The sequence below is a fragment of the Bos mutus genome, chromosome 5 (genome assembly GCF_027580195.1).
Source record: "Bos mutus isolate GX-2022 chromosome 5, NWIPB_WYAK_1.1, whole genome shotgun sequence".
In the NCBI taxonomy this organism is placed as follows: domain Eukaryota; kingdom Metazoa; phylum Chordata; class Mammalia; order Artiodactyla; family Bovidae; genus Bos; species Bos mutus.
In genome coordinates, this window is record NC_091621.1 from 23,585,500 (window position 1) to 23,607,061 (window position 21,562).

The following is a 21,562-nucleotide window of genomic DNA, read 5'->3' on the forward strand; positions in this document are numbered from 1 at the left end:
TAAAGCAATTGTACTGCAATGAAAAGTATATTATCTATTGTCTGTGCCCCCAGTTGGAGAAGGAAATGGCAACCCACTCCGGTATTCTTGCTTGGAGAATCCCATGGACAGAGGAGCCTGATGGGCTGCTGTCCATGGGGTCGCACAGAGTCAGACATGACTGAAGCGACTTAGTATGCATGCATGCATTGGAGAAGGAAATGGCAACCTACTCCAGTGTTCTTGCCTGGAGAATCCCAGGGACAGAAGAGCCTGGTGGACTACTGTCTATGGGGTCACACAGAGTTGGACACGACTGAAGCAACTCAGCAGCAGCAGCAGCAGTGCCCCCAATAGAAAATAAACTCCGTGAGGGTGGGGATTTTTGCTTTTTTTGTTGTTGTTGTTCACAGCAGTATCTCCAAGTCCTAAAACAGCTACAGGCACATAGTAGATGCTGTTGTTGTTTAGTTGCTAAGTTACATCTGACTCTGTGAGACCCTATGGACTATAGTCTGCCAGACTCCTCTGCCCATGGGATTCTCCAGGCAAGAACACTGGAGTGGGTTGCCATTTCCTTCTCCAGGGGATTTTCCCAACCCAGGGACCGAACCCGTGTCTCCTGAATTGGCAGGCAGATTCTTTACCACTGAGCCACCAGGGAAGCCCAGGTAGGCACTCAGTATTGTTTAAATGGAAGAAAGAATCCCACACTTGCCCCCTTTCCCCCAGTTTCCCTCCCTGGAGGCAACTACTGTTATTAGGCTTTGGGAGGAGTGTGCTATTTAAATGGACCACCACACCCTCCACCCAGCTTTCAGGTGAGTCTCTGCTTTTGCCAGGAGGTGGAGGGTGCTGCCCTCCCCACAGCTGTCACATGAGCTACAGTAGACACAGATTCTCCTAGGCTCCTCAGGACCTGGGTGCCCTTCCTGACTGTGGAGCACAGGAGTTATTAATAATCAGGCAACTCAGGCATCCTGAATTCAGGCTTCTATGAGAACTTGGCACTTGGGAAAGACTATGTCCACTGCCCTAGGCACTGAGGACCACTCCTTCAGCTTATGGTGTATTATACACAGGACATCTGGCAGCAGTTATTCTTTCTGCATGTGAGTGTGTAAAGTCAGTGCTGGCACAGGCCTCAGTGCCCTAAATGTTGGTAGCTTTTGCTTCTGCGGTGGACTTGACGCACGATCCCTGAACAGCACCCTGGCCAGGGATCAAGCTAGGGTGTAGGAACTCAGTTCCCATCTCAGAATGGGAACTACTCCAGTATCAGATCATCCACATAGAGCCTCTGGGGGAGTCAAACAGAATTTTCCGTCATTTCCTTCATAGACAAAAGAGGCCCCTGAATTTTATAACAGGGGCCATTTACAATTTACAAGTATTAGGGACAGAAGAAATCAATAATTACTGAATATCCATTCTTATTAGATGAATTAGAAAATTATGGTCCAGAAAATTTAAATGTGCCCAAGACCACACAGCAAGTAAGACAGTGGTTATTTAATTCGTTTTAGAAATTAGAGCAGATTTCCTTGCCTTGAAGAACATCTTCTAAAAAGCAGTTTCCTTCTGGTGCCTGCAAGGCCCCATTCAGATTTCATTCCATCTCTCTAAATCCTCTGGATCGAGTTACTGCTTCTTAGGGTTGCAAGTACCTACCACAAAGCCTAGCACTTTGTGGACACAATAAAGGTTTGTTAATAAATGGAAGAAAAAACTTAGCCACTAACACTTTGTGTGAATTGGCATTAGTTTATTGGACTTCGCTGGTGGTCCAGTGGTTAAGACTCCACCCTTCCAGTGTAGGGGACATGGGTTTGATCCCTGGTCAGGGAAGTTCTGCATCCCACATGTTGTGGTCAAAAATAAATTAATTTTTTTTTAAAGATTAATTTTTTTAAAAGACTTAGTTTTTTTTTTTTTTTTCCTCCCCCATATAGGAATAGCATATTCGCTAATTTTAACAGTTATCACGACTTTGCCTTCTCTATTAACAGCCACAGAATTCATCCATTTGCTCAGTCCAAAGTTCTGGACTACTTCCCGTCATACGGTACATGCAATATGTCATCAAATTTGACCGTTTCTCCCTCAAAAGGTGTCCCGATCTGACTAATTCTCACATCTCCCCTGCTACTACCTGATTCAAGTCACTATCAGCTTCTATCTGGATCACTGCACTAGCTTCCTTCTGCCTCTGCTCCCTCCTGCCTCTGCTCCCTGGACACAGCAATCAGAGCAAATCCCATAAAAATGTGTCAGATCACATGACTCCTACATGGTCTGTGCCCCTCTCCCCACCTTCATCCTGGAGCCCATTCTCCCCTCCCTCAGTTTTATTGAGAGAAAATATTGCCTAAGTTTAAGGGGTACAACATAATGATTTGATGTGTGTGTACAAATCATCTGTATGTATACAGATTGCAAAATGATTGCCATTAACATGGTGATGAGAACACTTTGTATTTACTCTCTTATGAGAACACTTCATATTTATTCTCTTAGCAACTTTCAAGTATACAGCACAGTAGCATTAACTATTGTCACCATGTTGTACATTACATTCTCAGAACTTACTTTTCCTGTAACTGGCAGTTTGTATCTTTCGATTACCTGCATCCATTTCCCTCACCCCAACCCTCCACCTCTGGCAGCGACTAATTTGCTCTTTGTCTGTATGAGTTCTTTTTTTCTTTTAGATTTCACATACAATTGAGATCACATAGTATTTGTCTTTCTCTTGACTTCTTTCTCTTAGTGTAATGCTATCAAATGAAAATAGCTCAGTGCTGTCCAACTCTTTGCAACCCCATGGACTATATAGTCCATGGAATTCTCCAGGCCAGAATACTGGAGGAGGTAGCCTTTCCCTTCTCCAGGGGATCGTCCCAACCCAGGGATCGAACCCAGGTCTCCCACATTGCATGCGGATTCTTTACCAGCTAAGCCCAAGGGAAGCCCAAGAATACTGGAGTGGGTAGCCTATCCCTTCTCCAGGGAATCTTCCCAACCCAGGGATTGAACTGGGGTCTCCTGCATTGCAGGTGGATTCCTTACCAACTGAGCTAGGAGGGGAATCCAGTGCTAATCAAGGTCCATCCAAATTGTTGCAAATGGCTGGACTTCCTTCTTTTTGTGACTGAATAATATTCCATAGTGTGTGTGTGTGTTTATGCCATATATTCTCTATCCATTCATTTGTTCATGGACACTTAGATTGTTTCCATGTCTTGGCTATCATAAATATCAGTGCAGTGACCCTGGAGGTATGGATATATCTTTGTGATAGTGATTTCATTTCTTTTAGATATATACCCAGAAATGTAGTTGCTGTATTATATGGTAAATCTATTTTTAATTATTTGAGCACTTCTATACTGATTTCCATGGTAGAGCACCAATTTATATTTCTCCCAATAGTGTACAAGAGTTCCCATTTTTCTACATCCTCATCAACACTTATTATCTCCTATCTTTTTGATGATAGTCATTCTAACAGGTATGAGGGGATATCCTGTGAATTAATTTGCATTTCTCTGATGATCTGTGTTGCTTAGCATCTTTTCATGTTCTTGTTTGTTGTTCGAATATCTTCTTTGAGAAAATGTCTATTCAGGTTCAATGCCAATTTTTAAACTGGTTTTTCTACTGGGGCATATGGATTCATATATATTTTGGCTATTAACATCTGATAAGAATTGTGGTTTGTAAATATTTTCTCTCATCCTATATGTTGCCTTTTCATTTTGTTGATTGTTTCTTTTGCTATGTGGAAGCTTTTTAGTTTGATGTAGTCTCTTCAGTTTATTGTTTATTTTATTACTTGGGCTTTAGGTGTCAAATCCAAAAAAAATCATTGCTGAGACCAGTGTCATGGAGATTTTACCCTATGCTTTCCTTTAGGAATTTTGTGGTTGCAGGTGTTACATTTAAGTCTTTAATCCATTTTGAGTTAATTTTTGTGAGTGGTGTAAGCCAGGGGCCCAGTCTCATTCTTTTGCATATGAATATCATATTTTCCCCAGTGTCATTTATTGAAGAGACTGCTTCTTCTCCATTGAGTGTTCTTGGCTCCCTTGTCAAGTATTGATCGTATCCTGGGAACTTTTTGGTCTCATCTCCTATCGCTGTGTCTTTCTTCTTTGTTATTTTTGACTCAGTAAAAGATTTGTGTTTGTTTCAGTTTTATTTTCCTGTTGGATGCTGTTACTTTGAGTTTGTCTACCTCCTATAGTACCATGAGCTTACAAAGGTTGTCCTATTAGTACAATTTATTGACTTCTTAGTCTTGCCATGGCTTTATGTAATTCGACTGTTTTCTACTCTGGCTGCACATTAGAATTCCCTGGGCAGTTTTAAAGAAATACCATTGTCTAGGTCTTCCCTGCAGAGATTCTGAGGTAACTGGTCCTGAGAGGTAAGCAGCTGCACAGCATCAGTATTTTTTAAAGCTCCCTGGAGGGTTTAATATGCGGTTGTAACTAAGAAGGACTTATGTAATCCTTTAAAAGAATCTCCTGAAATACGTGTTAGTATTCCTATTTTGAGCCCTGGGATGGCAGGGACTTCACACCTTTTTTTTTTTCTTTTTGGTATTTTCAGTGCCTATTAGAGTGTCTGACATATAATTATTGCTCACTAAATGTTCCATCAATGAATGGGCAAACTGAGGCATTAAAGGCTTGGATACCTTATCTAAAGGTCTAGCTACCTTGTCACTAGAGGTCACACAGTAAGTGATGAGAATTATTAATGGAATCCATATCTGTTTCCAAAGCCAGCGCTCTTAGCCATATATTATACTCTCTCCTCCTAGACCCTTACCTTGTAAGAGGAGGGGGCAGTGCAAGACAGAAAAGCAACACTGAAGACAGATTTTTATTTCGCCACTTTTCCTGGGGTTTTTACAAAAATACTACTTTGTTAAAATGGGTTAGAATTAATATGGAAGATGTTGCTGAAATATTTAATGAGACTGTATCTTTCAGGAGCAGAGTGGAGAAAAGGGCTTATAATTTTGTTTTCCCTGGACTGAACTGACCCACAGTGTATTTTAGGGTGAAAACAAAAGCTTTCTGTAACAATTCTGTTTTATAGTAATTGAACCACAAGTCATTTCTATAACAGCATAAATCTATGTTTCCCGAGATGAAAGTGTATGCCACAAACCATGGCTTGCCATTTCACATATTATCATGTGGTTAGCCTCCACGTTTAAGCTTTGGTTATCTTAATGATAGAGATTTTCCATAAAAGACTGTGTGAATGGGCATGTAAGTGTGGATGTTTGTATGAAAAAGAGAAGGATTACAGAAGAAAGATGGGAAAAGAATTACATCAAGAATCAAACAATGTAGTATCCAAATACCTTTTGTTTTAGACTAAATGTTTGTGCCTCCCTCCCCACCCCCACCCCCAAATTTATGTGTTGAATCTCTAAACATCTGTGTGGTTGAATTTGGTACTGGGACCTTTAAGGAAGTAATTAAGGTTGAATGAGGTCATACGGGAGGGTCCTGATTCAGTAGGATTAGTGTTCTAGCAAGTTATCTAGTGCCTCTTATAAAGCTTTATAAGCTGTCTTCCTGTAAACATATGGAGGAAAAACCAGGTGAGACATAGTGAGAAGATGAACTTCTACAAGCCAGGAAGAAAGTCCTCACTGGAAACTGTATCAACTGGAACCTAGATCTTGGACATCTGGCTTCTACAACTAAGAGAAAATAACTTTGTTTTGTTTAAACCACCATCTATGGTATTTTATTATGGCAGCCCTAGCAGACTAATATACCTTTGGAGGAGTGTTGGTGGCTGTAAAGACATGAAAATATTATTTTTGTATCAAAATCACTAATACTATGCCAAAGCCTTTTATTGGAGTTTATCACCAGAATCTTAATCGGAGGGAAATTTCAGGAAATGGGGTGGAATTTACATGAATTGTTTTTTCTAGATGAAAAGAGTAGATTAGTGCCATCTATAAGTTAACTATTAAACCAGGTTAGAATATTACAGAGAGAAAATGGCTATGCAGACTCATGGGAAGCTGTGGGCAGTATTATTCCCCAGGCAGGGTGGAGATAGGTTTGGTAGGCCAAGAGGACTTTTTTTTAATAAAAAATTAATTAATATATTTTGTTCATGCTTAAAGTAATATCATCTAACCAAGCTTCTTAATTTACTTTATTTTGTATTTTGTGCCTTGAGATTTTGCACTTTTTAAAGAATATTTATTTGTTTATTTTTGGCTGTGCTGGATCTTCATTGCTGCGCAGGCTTTTCTCTGGTTGTAGTGAATGGGGGCTACTCTCCAGTTGTGGTGCACAAGCTTCTCTTTGCAGTGGCTTCTCTTCTTGCATAGAATAGTCTGTAAGTTGTGTGGGCTTCAGTAGTTGTAGCACACAGGCTTAGTTACCCTGAGGCACGTGGGATCTTCCTGGACCAGGACTGAACCTATGTCTCCTCTATTGGCAGACGGATTCTTTACCACTGGGCCACCAGGGAAGACTTTAGTTTACCTTAAATCTTCTAGTCCTTCAACCTTCTTTTAACATATTATATTTTCTTTGTTGACCTTAACAAATCTGATTTTCCAATCTTTTGGGGGCTGTCAGGATAAATTAAAGTCTGAAAAGCCCCAAATGCTGGGACAGATTACTGGGATCAGTAGTTCTTTCTGCTCTTTTGAAGACCCTCCACAACCATGAGTTTTGCAAAGATAATAACAGTGGAGAAAGGGCTGGTGAGCAGAAAGAAATTGCTTAGGTCTGTGCATTCCTGTGGTGTTTAGATTTCGGATCCTTGCCTGGAGGTGAATCCAAAGATTCAAAATATTGCAAAAGTATATGAAACTGCAGCCAATCTTCTTGCAGCTCAGCTACTGAAAACATAAAAAGTTATGACTCAAGTAGTTGAGGGTTGGACTAGTCATAGGTGATTTCAATCGATTAAAAGCTGTATCCCAGATATAGCTCAACTTGACTCTGAAAGAAATACTAATGATAAGCTCCTCATCCTAACTTCCAGATAGATAAAAGGGCTTGTGTTTGCTGGAAAATAAAATGAGTAAAACAAAACTAAATATTATACTTTGGTCACCACTGTTCTTTTATATACATTATTTGGAATATAACAAAAGAATTATGAAGCACACTAAGAAACAGGAAAATGGGATATATAGTCAAAAGAAAAATTAGACAATAGAAACAGACCCATGGATTACCCAGTTACTGGCATTAATAGAACTTTAAAACAACTAATACACATATGTTTTTAAAATTTGCAGGAAAAGATGGATATAATGGTTAAAAAGATTGGGCATTTAAGAAGAGATTTGGAAAACTAAAAAAAAAAAAAAAAAAACGAAACAAATAGAAATTCTAGAACTGGAAAATATAGCATCTGAATCAAACACTCATTAGATGGGCTTAACATTAGATTGAACACCATCAACGTGAAGCTCAGTTCAGTTCAGTTGCTCAGTCGCGTCCAACTCTTTGCAACCCCATGAAACGGAGCACGCCAGGCCTCCCTGTCCATCACTAACTCCCGGAGTTCACCCAAACCCATGTCCGTTGAGTCGTTGATGCCATCCAACCATCTAATCCTCTGTCGTCCCTTTTTCCTCCTGCCCTCAATCTTTCCCAGCATCAGGGTCTTTTCAAATGAGTCAGCTCTCTGCATCAGGTGGCCAAAATATTGGAGTTTCAGCTTCAACACCCAGGACTGATCTCCTTTAGGATGGACTGGTTGGATCTCCTTGTAGTCCAGGGGACTCTCAAGAGTCTCAGTGTACCTGAAGACAGACAACCCATGTATTTATATTAATATCAGGTAGTATAGGCAAGAAGCATTACCAAATGAAAGAAAGACATTTCATAATGATGAAAGGGAAAATCTTTAAGGGACAATAATGCTAAATGTATATGAACCTCAAAATATATGAAGCAAGAATGTATAGAAATAAAGCGAGAAATAGACAGTCAGAAGCATAGTTGGGGATCTTAACATACTCCTTTCTCAGTAACTGGTAGATTAAGTAGACAAAAAATGAGAAAGGACATAGAAAATCTGAACCACTCTCTCTAACTTAATTTAAATTTACATAACACTACATTAAACAACTCCAGAATACTCCTTCTTTTCAAGTGCATTTAGAATATTTACCAAGATAGAACTCATGCCAAACCATAAAAAGAAGTCTGAATAAATTCAAAAGACAGAACCTATACAGAGTATGCTCTTAGAATACAATAGAAAATAATAACAAAAAGATATCAAGAAAAATCCCCAAATATTTAGAAATGAGAAACTCTTCAAAGAAGGAATCACCAGGAAAAACATAAAAGATTTTAAACCGAATTGTAACAAATACACATATCAGAATTTGTGAAATTGAAAGACGCTTGCTCCTTGGAGCAACCTAGACAGCATTTTAAAAACCTGAGACAGCTCTTTCCCGGCTGGAACCATAGAGGGTGCAGAAGAGAAGAAAAAGAAGGTTCCTGTTGTGCCAGAAACCCTTAAGAAAAAGCGAAGAATTTCGCAGAGCTTAAGATCAAGCTACTGAGAAAGAAGTTTGCCCAAAAGATGCTTTGAAAGGCAAGGAGGAAGCTTATTTATGAAAAAGCTAAGCATTACCACAAGGAATACAGGCAGATGTACAGAACTGAAATTCGAATGGCTAGGATGGCACGAAAAGCCGGCAACTTCTATGTACCTGTGGAACCCAAATTGGCGTTTGTCATCAAGATCAGAGGTATCAACGGTGTGAGCCCAAAAGTTTGAAACGTGCTGCAGCTCCTTTGCCTCCGGCAGATCTTCAACAGCACCTTTATGAAGCTCAACAAGGCATCAATTAACATGCTGAGAATTATGGAGCCATATATTGCATGGGGGTACCCAAATCTGAAGTCTGTAAATGAATTGATCTACAAGCGTGGTTATGGCAAAATCAACAAAAAGCGAATTGCCCTGACAGACAACGCATTGATTGCTCGATCTCTTGGGAAATATGGAATCATCTGCATGGAGGATCTGATTCATAAGATCTATACCATTGGAAAACGTTTCAAAGAAACAAACAACTTCCTGTGGCCCTTTAAATTGTCTTCTCCACGAGGTAGAATGAAGAAGAAGACCACCCATTTTATAGAAGGTGGAGATGCTGGCAACAGGGAAGACCAGATCCACAGGCTTATTAGAAGGATGAACTAAGGTATCTACCAGGATTATTTTTGTAATCTGGTTAATAAACAATTGAAACAAATTGAAATAAAAAAATAAAAACCTAAGACATTACTTTGCCAACAAAGGTCCATCTAGTCAAAGCTGTGGTTTTTCCATTAGTCATGTATGGGTGTGAGAGTTGGACTATAAAGAAAGCTGAGTGCTGAAGAATTGATGCTTTTGAATTGTGGTATTGGAAAAGACTCTTGAGAGTCCCTTGGACTGCAAGGAAATCCAACCAGTCCATCCTAAAGGAAATCAGTCCTGAATATTTATTGGAAAGACTGATGCTGAAGCTGAAGCTCCAATACTTTGGCTGCCTGATGTGAAGAACTGACTCATTTGAAAAGCCCCTGATGCTGGGAAAGATTGAAGGCAGGAGGAGAAGGGGCCGACAGAGGATGAGATGGTTGGATGGCATCACCAACTCAATGGACATGAGTTTGAGTAAGCTCTGGGAGTTGGTGACGGACAGGGAGGCCTGGCGTGCTGCAGTCCATGGGGATGCAAAGAGTTGGATACAGCTGAGTGACTGAACTGAACTGAAAGATAATTTTATATTGTAAAGGCTTGCATTACAAAATAAAGAAGGCTTAAAAATCAGTGCTCTCATCTTCCACCTTCAAGAGCTACTAAAAGAAATGCAAATTAAACATAAAGTAAATAGAAAGAAGGAAAAAGTAAAAAACAGAAATCAATGAAATAAAAAAGTCAACAAGGCCAAAAGTTGGTTCATTGAAACAATTGATAATATTGATAAGCCTTTAACAGAAGACAGAAAAGGCAAATTATTACTGTTAGAAGTGAAATAGAAGTCTTGTTAGGGACCCTGTAGAAATAAAAATGGTAACAAGCGAGTATCATAGCCTATGTTATGCCAGTAAATCCAGTGACTTAGATGAAGTGAGCAAACTCCTGTATAACAAGAATTAGCAAAAAGAAACAGAAAATCCCACAAAGAAAATCTTCGGCCCAGATGATTTCACTGGTGAATTTTCCCAAATATTTAAGGAAGAAGTAATACATTCCCTAGAGGAGGAAATGGTAACCCACTCCAGTATTCTTGCCTGGAAAGTTTCATGGACAGAGGAGCCTGGCAGGCTATAGTCCATGGGATCACAAAGAGTAAGGCATGACTAAGTGACTGAGCACACACAAACATGAATAATACCAATTTTACACAAACCAGATCAACATTAGAGGTTGCTATTATTGCCATCAATGTGATTTTCTTGAGTCTATTTCCTCAGTTTTTAGCATCTATCTTAAAGCAAACAGAACAGAACTTTTTATAGTCTTCTAGAAAAAGTCTTAATTCAACAGGAAGTTATTTTGTAAGTCTTTTGTTTTTTCCTATCTGTGTTCTTTGACTTCATGATATTTTGTGTTTGCAAAACACTCTACATTGCTGTTGCCTCTGACTTTAATCTTTTCTAACCTTTTTACACAAAACCAATTATTCCTCTGGGACTTAAGAAGAAGGTCTTCCAAGCAGTGTGATCCAAAAATTTTCAGAGTCCTATCACACCTGGTTTTCTGGTGTCTTTTAATAACGAGTAAAACTTTGTTTACTTGTTTCTTCAGTTCTTTTGTATAAGCCTTTTCTGAAGAATGACAAAGAATTGTTCAGATCAAGTGTTTCCTGCTTTCATTTTGTTTCATATAATGGGCTGAGATTAAAATTTGTATAGTAAATGGAAAATTTGTGAACAATCACAATAATGGCTGGAGGAAGCTTTTTTTCCTGCCCTTCTTCAGAAATACCAAGAGGCAGTTAGACTAAATCCTTCAGAAGCGTTCTTTATTGCTGTTGTTTGATGTAGTTCCAGCCACATCAAACACACGAGGCATCCACACTTCTCTGCCTTGAAATGACTGAGGTTGCATTTTTCAGAGACCCTAGGAACCTGGTAGTAATGACCGAAGAGTAGTCACAGTAAGAATGCCTGACCTGAGTGACTAATCATTCATAACTGACTAAATAAAGAGGGATCTGTTACACTGGACACTCCTTCTCCCTATCCATTCTTAGTTGTTGTTTTTTTTAAACTTGATTTCCGGAGTAGCCGAAAACTGATTTTTTATAGACTTCAGATAAAGGACAATTTTTTTTTTTTTTTTTTTGTATTTTTTTTTCTCTAATTTTATTTTATTTTTAAACTTTACATAATTGTATTAGTTTTGCCAAATATCAAAATGAATCCGCCACAGGTATACATGTGTTCCCCATCCCGAACCCTCCTCCCTCCTCCCTCCCCATACCATCCCTCTGGGCCGTCCCAGTGCACCAGCCCCAAGCATCCAGCATCATGCATCGAACCTGGACTGGCAACTCGTTTCCTACATGATATTTTACATGTTTCATTGCCATTCTCCCAAATCTTCCCACCCTCTCCCTCTCCCACAGAGTCCATAAGACTGTTCTATACATCAGTGTCTCTTTTGCTGTCTCGTATACCGGGTTATTGTTACCATCTTTCTAAATTCCATATATATGCGTTAGTATACTGTATTTATGTTTTTCCTTCTGGCTTACTTCACTCTGTATAATAGGCTCCAGTTTCATCCACCTCATTAGAACTGATTCAAATGTATTCTTTTTAATGGCTGAGTAATACTCCATTGTGTATATGTACCACAGCTTTCTTATCCATTCATCTGCTGATGGACATCTAGGTTGCTTCCATGTCTTGGCTATTATAAACAGTGCTGCGATGAACATTGGGGTACACGTGTCTCTTTCCCTTCTGGTTTCCTCAGTGTGTATGCCCAGCAGTGGGGTTGCTGGATCATAAGGCAGTTCTATTTCCAGTTTTTAAGGAATCTCCACACTGTTCTCCATAGTGGCTGTACTAGTTTGCATTCCCACCAACAGTGTAAAAGGGTTCCCTTTTCTCCACACCCTCTCCAGCATTTATTATTTGTAGACTTTTGGATCACAGTCATTCTGACTGGTGTGAAATGGTACCTCATAGTGGTTTTGATTTGCATTTCTCTGATAATGAGTGATGTTGAGCATCTTTTCATGTGTTTGTTAGCCATCTGTATGTCTTTTTTGGAGAAATGTCTATTTAGTTCTTTGGCCCATTTTTTGATTGGGTCGTTTATTTTTCTGGAGTTGAGCTGTAGGAGTTGCTTGTATATTTTTGAGATTAGTTGTTTGTCGGTTGCTTCATTTGCTATTATTTTCTCCCATTCTGAAGGCTGTCTTTTCACCTTGCTAATTCTGAAGGGCTGTAATATTCCACTATATTAGAGTACAGATTAAGCTGCTATAGCAGAGAGTTTAAAATACAGCAGCTTTATTTTTTATGAATTAGTTTATCTTTTGGCTGCACTGGGTCTTTGCTGCTGCAAGAAGGTCTTCTCTAGTTGGGGCAACTGGAGGCCACTCTCTAGGCATGGAGTATGGGCTTCTCATTGCGGCGGCTTCTCTTCTTGCGGAGCATGGGCTCTAGGGCATGTGGGCTCAGTAGTTGTGGGGCATGGGCTTGGTTGCCCCAAGGCATGTGGAATCTTCCCAGACCAGGGATCTAGCCCGTGTCCCTTGCATTGGCAGGTGGATTCTTAACCACTGGCCCACCAGGGAAGTCTGATAGTAGCTTTAATAGTTTTTTTTTTTTTTTTCTCTCTTAATGTAACAGTCAGGAGGTAGGTTGGAAATCCATGGCAAATAGGTGGCTCTGTTCCACAAGGTCAGTCTTTGTCTTATTTCTTCATCATTCCCACCTTGGGAGGCCATGTGTAGAATTTAGGAAATCTGTTGAACTTGGATGGAAAATGCTATCTTTCATTCACCTGTAAATAAGATTTAGTATTCCTTTCACTTTTGAAGGTAGACAACAACCAACAAGGATTTTTTCAGTACCTATGACTTTGCCACCAATAGTAATTACAGTTAATTTTATATCATATAATTTATTGCAAATATCTTAATATTATACCATATCACTGCTAACGGTAGATCTGTCTTTAGAGCTTGTTATTTAGTGGGTTAGTAAACATATTATATTAATGCTTCTAAACATATTTTGAGAAGTACATTTTAATAAATTTCCCTTTTTAACCTTTATATATTTTAATATATGCATTTATAAACATTAAGAAGAACTCCATAGGTTTTATCAGACTGCCTAAGAGATCCACAGCCCAAAACTGCTTAACATCTCTGCTCTGAGATGCTTCCCTGGTCCTCATGTTAGAATCTTGCTTCTCTGATCCATGTCAACCCATTCTAGTCAGAAGGAAGGGAGAAAGAAGAAGTGGGGTCAAGCATTTTCCTTATGAGAAAGCATCCCAGGGGTTGCAAGCATCCCTTCTGCTCACATTACCCTAGTGGTAATATGATCAAAAGGCCACATCTAGCCGCAAGAGATACAGGGACTGTAATATCTAGAGGCCATGTGCAGTGCTAAATATGGTGATAATGGTGGGGTGCTCTAGTGCTAAGATGAAGGGAAGGGGAATATGTTCAGAGTATAGCTAACAATCTCTCAGTTCAGTTAAGTTCAGTCACTCAGTTGTGTCCAACTCTTTGCAACCCCATGGACTGCAGCATGCCAGGCTTCCCTGTCCATCACCAACTCCCGGAGTGTACTCAAACTCATGTCCATTGAGTCGGTGATGCTATCCAACCATCTCATCCTCTGTTGTCCCCTTCTCCTCCTGCCTTCAATCCTTCCCAGCATCAGAGTCTTTTCCAATGAGTCAGTTCTTTGCATCAGGTGGCCAAAGGATAGGAGTTTCAGCTTCAGCATCAGTCCTTCCAATGAACATTCACCGATTAACTTTAGGATAGACTGGTTGGATCTCCTTGCAGTCCAAGGGACTCTCAAGAGTATTCTCCAACACCACAGTTCAAAAGCATCAATTCTTCAGCACTCAGCTTTCTTTATAGTCCAACTCTCATATCCATACATGACTACTGGAAAAACCATAGCCTTGGCTAGACGGACCTTTGTTGGCAAAGTAGTGTCACTGCTCTTTAATATGCTGTCTCAGTTCAATTCAGTCGCTCAGTCGTGTCTGACTCTTTGCAACCCCATGAATCGCAGCACTCCAGGCCTCCCTGTCCATCACCAACTCCCGGAATTCACTCAGACTCACATCCATCGAGTCAGTGATGCCATCCAGCCATCTGATCCTCTGTCGTCCCCTTCTCCTCCTACCCCCAATCCCTTCCAGCATCACAGTCTTTTCCAATGAGTCAACTCTTCACATCAGATGGCCAAAGTACTCAAGTATCAGCTTTAGCATCATTCCTTCCAAAGAACACCCAGGGCTGATCACCTTCAGAATGGACTGGTTGGATCTCCTTGCAGTCCAAGGGACTCTCAAGAATCTTCTCCAACACCACAGTTCAAAAGCATCAATTCTTCGGTGCTCAGCCTTCTTCACAGTCCAACTCTCACATCCATAAAACCATAGCCTTGACTAGACGAACCTTTGTTGACAAAGTAATTCTCTGCTTTTGAATTTGCTATCTAGGTTGGTCATAACTTTCCTTCCAAGGAGTAAGCATCTTTTAATTTCATGGCTGCAGTCACCATCTGTAGTGATTTTGGAGCCCCCAAAAATAAAGTCTGCTACTGTTTCCACTGTTTCTCCATCTATTTGCCATGAAGCAATGGGACCGGATGCCATGATCTTTGTTTTCTGAATGTTGAGCTTTAAGCCAACTTTTTCACTCTCCTCTTTCACTTTCATCAAGAGGCTCTTTAGTTCTTCTTCACTTTCTGCCGTAAGGGTGGTGTCATCTGCAAATCTGAGGTGATTGATATTTCTCCCGGCAATCTTGATTCTAGCTTGTGCTTCATCCAGCCCAGCATTTCTCATGATGTATTCTGCATATAAGTTAAATAAGCATGGTGACAATATACAGCCTTGACATACTCCTTTTACTCTTTGGAACCAGTCTGTTCAAACTCTTGCTTCCTGACCTGCATACAGATTTCTCAAGAGGCAGGTCAGGTGGTCTGGTATTCCCATCTCTTTCAGAATTTTCCACAGTTTATTATGATCCACACAGTCAAAGGCTTTGGCATAGTCAATAAAGCAGAAATAGATGCTTTTCTGGAACTCTCTTGCTTATTGGATGATCCAACGGATGATGGCAATTTGATCTTTGGTTCCTCTGCCTTTTCTTAATCCAGCTTGAACATCCGGAAGTTCAGGGTTCATGTATTGTTGAAGCCTGGCTTGGAGAATTTTGAACATTACTTTACTAGCATGTGAGATGAGTGCAATTGTGTGGTAGTTTGAGCATTCTTTGGCATTGCCTTTCTTTGGGATTGGAATGAAAACTGACCTTTTCCAGTCCAATGGCCACTGCTGAGTTTTCCAAATTTGCTGGCATATTGAGTGCAGCCCTTTCACAGCATCATCTTTTAGGATTTGGAATAGCTCAACTGGAATTCCATCACCTCCACTAGCCTTGTTCATAGTGATGCTTTCTAAGGCCCACTTGACTTTGCATTCCAGGATGTCTGTCTCTAGGTGAGTGATCACACCATCGTGATTATCTGGGTCGTGAAGATCTTTCTCGTACAGTCTTCTGTGTATTCTTGCCACCTTTTCTTAGTATATTCTGCTTCTGTTAGGTCCATACCTTTTCTGTCCTTTATTATGCCCATCTTTGCATGAAGTGTTCCCTTGGTATCTCTAATTTTCTTGAAGACATCTCTAGTCTTTCCCATTCTATTGTTTTCCTATATTTCTTTGTATTGATCACTGAGGAAGGCTTTCTTATCTCTCCTTACTATTCACTGACACTCTGCACTCAAATGGGTATATCTTTCCTTTTCTACTTTGCTTTTTGCTTCTCTTCTTTTCACAGCTATTTGTAAGGCCTCCTCAGGCAGCCGTTTTGCTTTTTTTGCATTTCTTTTTCTTGGGGATGGTCTTGCTCCCTGTCTTCTGTACAATGTCATGAACCTCTGTCCATAGTTCATCAGGCACTCTGTCTATCAGATCTAATCCCTTAAATCTACTCTCACTTCCATTGTATAATCATAAGGGATTTGATTTAGGTCATTCCTGAATGGTCTAGTGGTTTTCCCTACTTTCCTCAATTTTAGTCTGAATTTGGCAATAAGGAGTTCATGATCTGAGCCACAGTCAGCTCCTGGTCTTGTTTTTGTTGACTGTATAGAGCTTCTCCATCTTTGGCTAAAGAATATAATCAATCTGATTTTGGTGTTGACCATCTGGTGACGTCCATGTGTAGAGTCTTCTCTTGTATTGTTGGAAGATGGTGTTTGCTATGTCCAGTGCATTCTCTTGGCAGAACTCTATTAGCCTTTGCCCTGCTTCATTCTGTATTCCAAGGCCAAATTTGCCTGTTATTCCAGGTGTTTCTTGTCTTCCTACTTTTGCATTCTAGTCCCCTATAATGAAAAGGACATCTTTTTTGGGTATTCATTCTAGAAGGTCTTGTAGGTCTTTGTAGAAGCATTCAACTCCAGCTTCTTCAGCATTACTGGTTGGATTACTGTGATATTGAATGGTTTGCCTTGGAAACGAACCGAGATCATTCTGTCGTTTTAGAGATTGCATCCAAGTACTGCATTTCGGACTCTTTTGTTGACTATGATGGCTACTCCATTTCTTCTAAGGGATTCTTGCCCACAGTAGTAGATATATAGTCATCTGAGTTGAACTCACCCATTCCAGTCCATTTTAGTTTGCTGATTCCTAAAATGTTGACGTTCACTCTTGCCATCTCCTGTTTGATTGCTTCCAATTTGCCTTGATTCATGGACCTAACATTCCAGGTTCTTATGCAGTGTTGTTCTTTACAGCATCAGACTTTACTTCCATCACCAGTCCCATTCACAGCTGGGTGGTGTTTTTGCTTTGGATCTGTCTCTTCATTCCTTCTGGAGTTATTTCTCCTGTGATCTCCTGTAGCATATTGGGCACCTAGTGACCTGGAGTTCATCTTTCAGTGTCCTATCTTTTTGCCTTTTCATACTGTGCATGGGGTTCTCAAGGCAGGAATACTGAAGTGGTTTTCCATTCCCTTCTGCAGACAATCTCTACCCTCACATAATTTGATTTGAACTCTGAAATAGTTCAGTGATGCTTTAATAAAATGTATGATTTCTCTTGATCTGGAGGGAAAAGCACATTTTTTGGTAATATTTGGAATTTGTCGACACTTTCTCCCCAAAGTTCAAATCACCTTGTAGACATTTTCATGAGAAATTGGTCTGTAAAGATTTTCAGACAGAGTACTATGGGTTGTTTTGCTTTGTTTTTAGTTATAAAGGAATGGGCTTAATTTTTTTTTAAATATTGAAGTATAGTTGATTCACAACATTGTGTTAGTTTCAGATGTACAGAATAGTGGCTCAGGTGTTTTTGTAGATTATATTCCATTATAGCTTATTATAGCATATCGGGTATAATTCCCAGGGCTTCCCTGGTGGCTCAGTGGTAAAGAATCCACCTGCAATGCAGGAAACCCGGGTTTGATCCCTGGGTGGGGAAGATCCTCTGGAGAAGGGAGTGGAAACCCACTCCAGTATTCCTGCTTGGAGAGTCCCCATGGACAGAGGAGCCTGGCAGGCTACAGTCCACAGGGTCGCAAAAGAGTTAGACACAACTGAGTAACTAACTGCATAGTAAATCCTTATTGCTGATCTATTTTATATATAGTGGTTTGTATCTGTTAATCCCATACCCCTAACTTGTCCCCTCCCCTCCCTTCCCCTTTGGTAAACATGTCTATTTTCTATGTCTGTGAGTCCATTTATTCTGCATGTAAGCTTATTTGTATCATCTTCTAAGATTCCACATAAAGGTAATAATAGGATTTGTCTTTGTCTGACTTACTTTCGCTAAGCATAATATTCTCTAGGTCTGTCCACATCACTGTAAATGGCAGAAGTTCATTCTTTTTTTATGACTGAGTGATATTTCATTATATATATATAATAAGCAAACCTAACGCAAGCCTTTTTCGACAATACTGCTTTCATTAGATCATGGTTAAGAGAGTAGGCTTTGGAGTAAGACTGCTTGGGTTTGAATTCTGGCTATAACCTTCTAGTCTTGAATAAGCTACTTATAACTGGTGTTTCAGTTTCTTCGTTTCAATTAAATAAAAGCACTAAATTAGATTAATAAAGGTAAAACACATAGAAAAGTGGCTTTTGGCAAGTTTCCAACAAGTCATAACTACTATTTGTTAATATTATGTTAGTAAAGGTAACATCCCAAACCTAAATATATTTGCAGACGTGCACCAGGTAAAAGTTCCCAGATGGTGATAGTAGTAAAGAACTTGCCTGCCAATGCAGGAGGTGTAAGATACGTGGGTTCAGCCCCTGGGTTAGGAAGATCTCCTTGAGAAGGGCATGGCAACCCACTCCAGTATTCTTGTCTGGGGAATCCCATGGACATAGGAGCCTAGCGGGCTACAATCCATAGGGTCGCAAAGAGTTGGACATGACTGAAGCGACTTAGCATGCAGCACGCTCCAGATAAAAGGAAATAATAAGATTCTTTACTTTGCTGTAGTTCCATTCAATTAGTGTTTGAAATCATTATATTCAAACTGTGCTATTGTCTCTACAAAATTTTACATGTACTTATGAATCAGGGGCTCTAATCTGAAACTCTGAGCTAAATGCAAATGTAGTCACTTTAATTGTACAACAAATGTACAAAATATTTAAGTGTAAATTATGATGATGACTAAACACAGAGAAGCCTCAGTTACCAAAACCTGCGTCTACAAGATGAACAGGACAGCGGTATTAAGCGTGCTTGGGAGGACCAGGCTGCTGCTAATTCGATCTATGCTGTTTCAATGCTGTCTCAGCTGCACTGGCCAGAAAGTAGTCGAACATTAGCCTGTGGGTTTTAGGGGTGACTTACAGTCTGTCAGCGCAGGGGTGATATAAACGCTCTGGGACTCCCCAGGCTGCTGTAGTTGTAATCCCTTAAACTAATAAATGAAGGAGAGAAAAAGAAGCCCAGACTGTAACTGGAGGCAAAGAGAGAAGAAAGGGAAAACAGGAGGAAGAATAATTTTCATGAAATGTCTTCTTTAGGCCAGATATTTTCTAAGAACTTTCAAATGTTATTTACATCAACCCTGTTGGAAGGTAGACCTGTCCGCACTGATAACAGACATCCTTGGTTGCCTATGTAACAAGTATTTCTCTCCTTTTTTTCCTTGCTGGTAGAGCATCACTTCTTTTGCATGTTTACCTCCTTCATGTGATGAGGTCCTTCCGTGTCCCATCCCTCAGGAATGAGGGTAAGCCTGGTAGGTCATTGCTTTACATTATCCTTAACAGGAATTGTTTAGACGTGAAGAAGAGATAAAATCCTAGTCAGTGAAACGTGACAAAGCTGCTAGGAGGATTCTGAGCAAGATCTCTTTATTCTTTAGATGAGACCCCTGAAGGAGACAGGCCTCTTGCTGCTGTGCATGTTTGCATCTGCATGGGTTGCATAGACGTGTAGGGGTTGTCTTGAGGTCAGAAGAGGAGCTAGCCTAACTGGGAGATTGGGATTGACATAAAGACACTATTGATACTATACATAAAGTAGATGACAACCCACTCTAGTATTCTTGCCTAGAGACTCTCCTTGGGCAGCAAGCAGATCAAACCAGTCAATCCTGAAGGAAATCAATTCTGAATATTCATTGCAAGGATTGATACTGAAGTTGAAGCTCCAATACTTTGGCCACCTGATGCGAAGAGGTGACTCATTGGAAAAGACCCTGATGCTGGGAATTATTGAGGGCAGGGGGAAAATGGGGGAATGATGGTTGGATGGCATCATTGACTTAATGGACCGGAGTTTGAGCCAACTCCAGGAGATAGTGAACAACAGGGAAGCCTGGTATGCTGCAGTCCATGGGGTCACAAAGACTCAGACACAACTGAATAACAACAATAAAATGGATAACTAATGGAAACCTACTGTATAGCACAGGCAACTCCACTCAGTGCTCCATGGTGACATAAATGGGAATCCCCAAAAGAAAGGATATATGTATACATGTAGCTGATTCACTTTGCTTTACAGTAGAAACTAACACAACATTGTAGAGCAACTATATGGGCAGTGCTCAGTCGTGTCCGACTCATTGTGACCCCATGGACTGTAAACTGCCAGGCTCGTCTGTCCATGGGACTGTCCAGGCAAGAATACTGGAGTGGGTTGCCATTTCCTCCTCCAGGAGCTATACTCCAGTGAAGCAACTGTACTCCAATAAAAATTTTAAAGAAAAAAGGAAAATACACAGAAAAAAAGAGAGAGAGACAGAGAGCAGCTAGGCTGAGGACAAAACAGATACACTGAAGCACCTCCTATCTTTGGACTTTAGTGCATGATTGTAATGGAGAAGGCAATGGCACCCCGCTACAGTACTCTTGCCTGGAAAATCCCATGGACGGAGGAGCCTGGAAGGCTGCAGTCCATGGGGTCTCGAAGAGTCGGACATGACTGAGCGACTTCACTTTCACTTTTCACTTTCATGCATTGGAGAAGGAACTGGCAACCCACTCCAGTGTTCTTGCCTGGAGAATCCCAGGGACTGCGGAGCCGGGTGGGCTGCCGTCTATGGGGTTGCACAGAGTTGGACACGACTGATGCGACTTAGCAGCAGTATGATTGTAAACAGCCTCATTGTTCAATCCTCTTTGAGATGGGGTTCTGTTACTCATAGACAAAAACATTTAGCTGATGCACCATTTTTCATATTACAAGAAAACTGAGGTACAGGAAGGTGAAGAGACCTATGTACATCATAAGGAGTAGAGAGAACGGGTTATGCTTTCTGGAATGGAGATAAGATGTGTCTCTTCTAAACAGCACTGCCCTCTCCTCCAACACACTCATACTCCAATCTGACAATTTCTTACTTTGAAATGTCAGTTGAGTCCATTTTCACTTAATGTAGTTACTGACATATCGATCCTTCACTCTTGTTTTGTTGATGATTTCAATTTGTTCCACTTTTTCCACGTTTCTTTTTAATACTTCTTCTTAGAAAAGCAGACATCTCTATCTTCCCCCAACAAGATGAGAAGTATACATATGCTTAGGCTTTTAAAACTCTCCCCCTAACTTTCTCTACCCTGATCTTGTCATTTTGGTAATATCTAGAAATTTAATTATGGATTATTATGTGTGTGTGTGTATGTATATGTATATTTCTTTTTCTCTTCTTCAAATTTAACTATTTTCAAATAATAAAAACTCCAACAGGATACTTTATTCACCTATGTTACTATAAATTTGTCTTATATTTAAAATTTATAGTATTTGCTTATTCTGAAGTCAATCAATGTGACCTAATGTTCTCTCCTGTATGTTAAAA

The 21,562-nt window shown here is 40.1% G+C and overlaps 1 protein-coding gene and 1 pseudogene across 3 annotated transcripts in view; both read left to right on the forward strand.

The window, feature by feature from the left end:
- The window catches only part of TBC1D30 (TBC1 domain family member 30), a 291,603-nt gene that overhangs the window by 191,532 nt on the left and 78,509 nt on the right, over positions 1 to 21,562 (forward strand). The gene's annotated exons all lie outside the window — the stretch shown is intronic.
- On the forward strand, positions 8,566 to 9,207 carry LOC102281560 (large ribosomal subunit protein uL30 pseudogene; annotated as a pseudogene).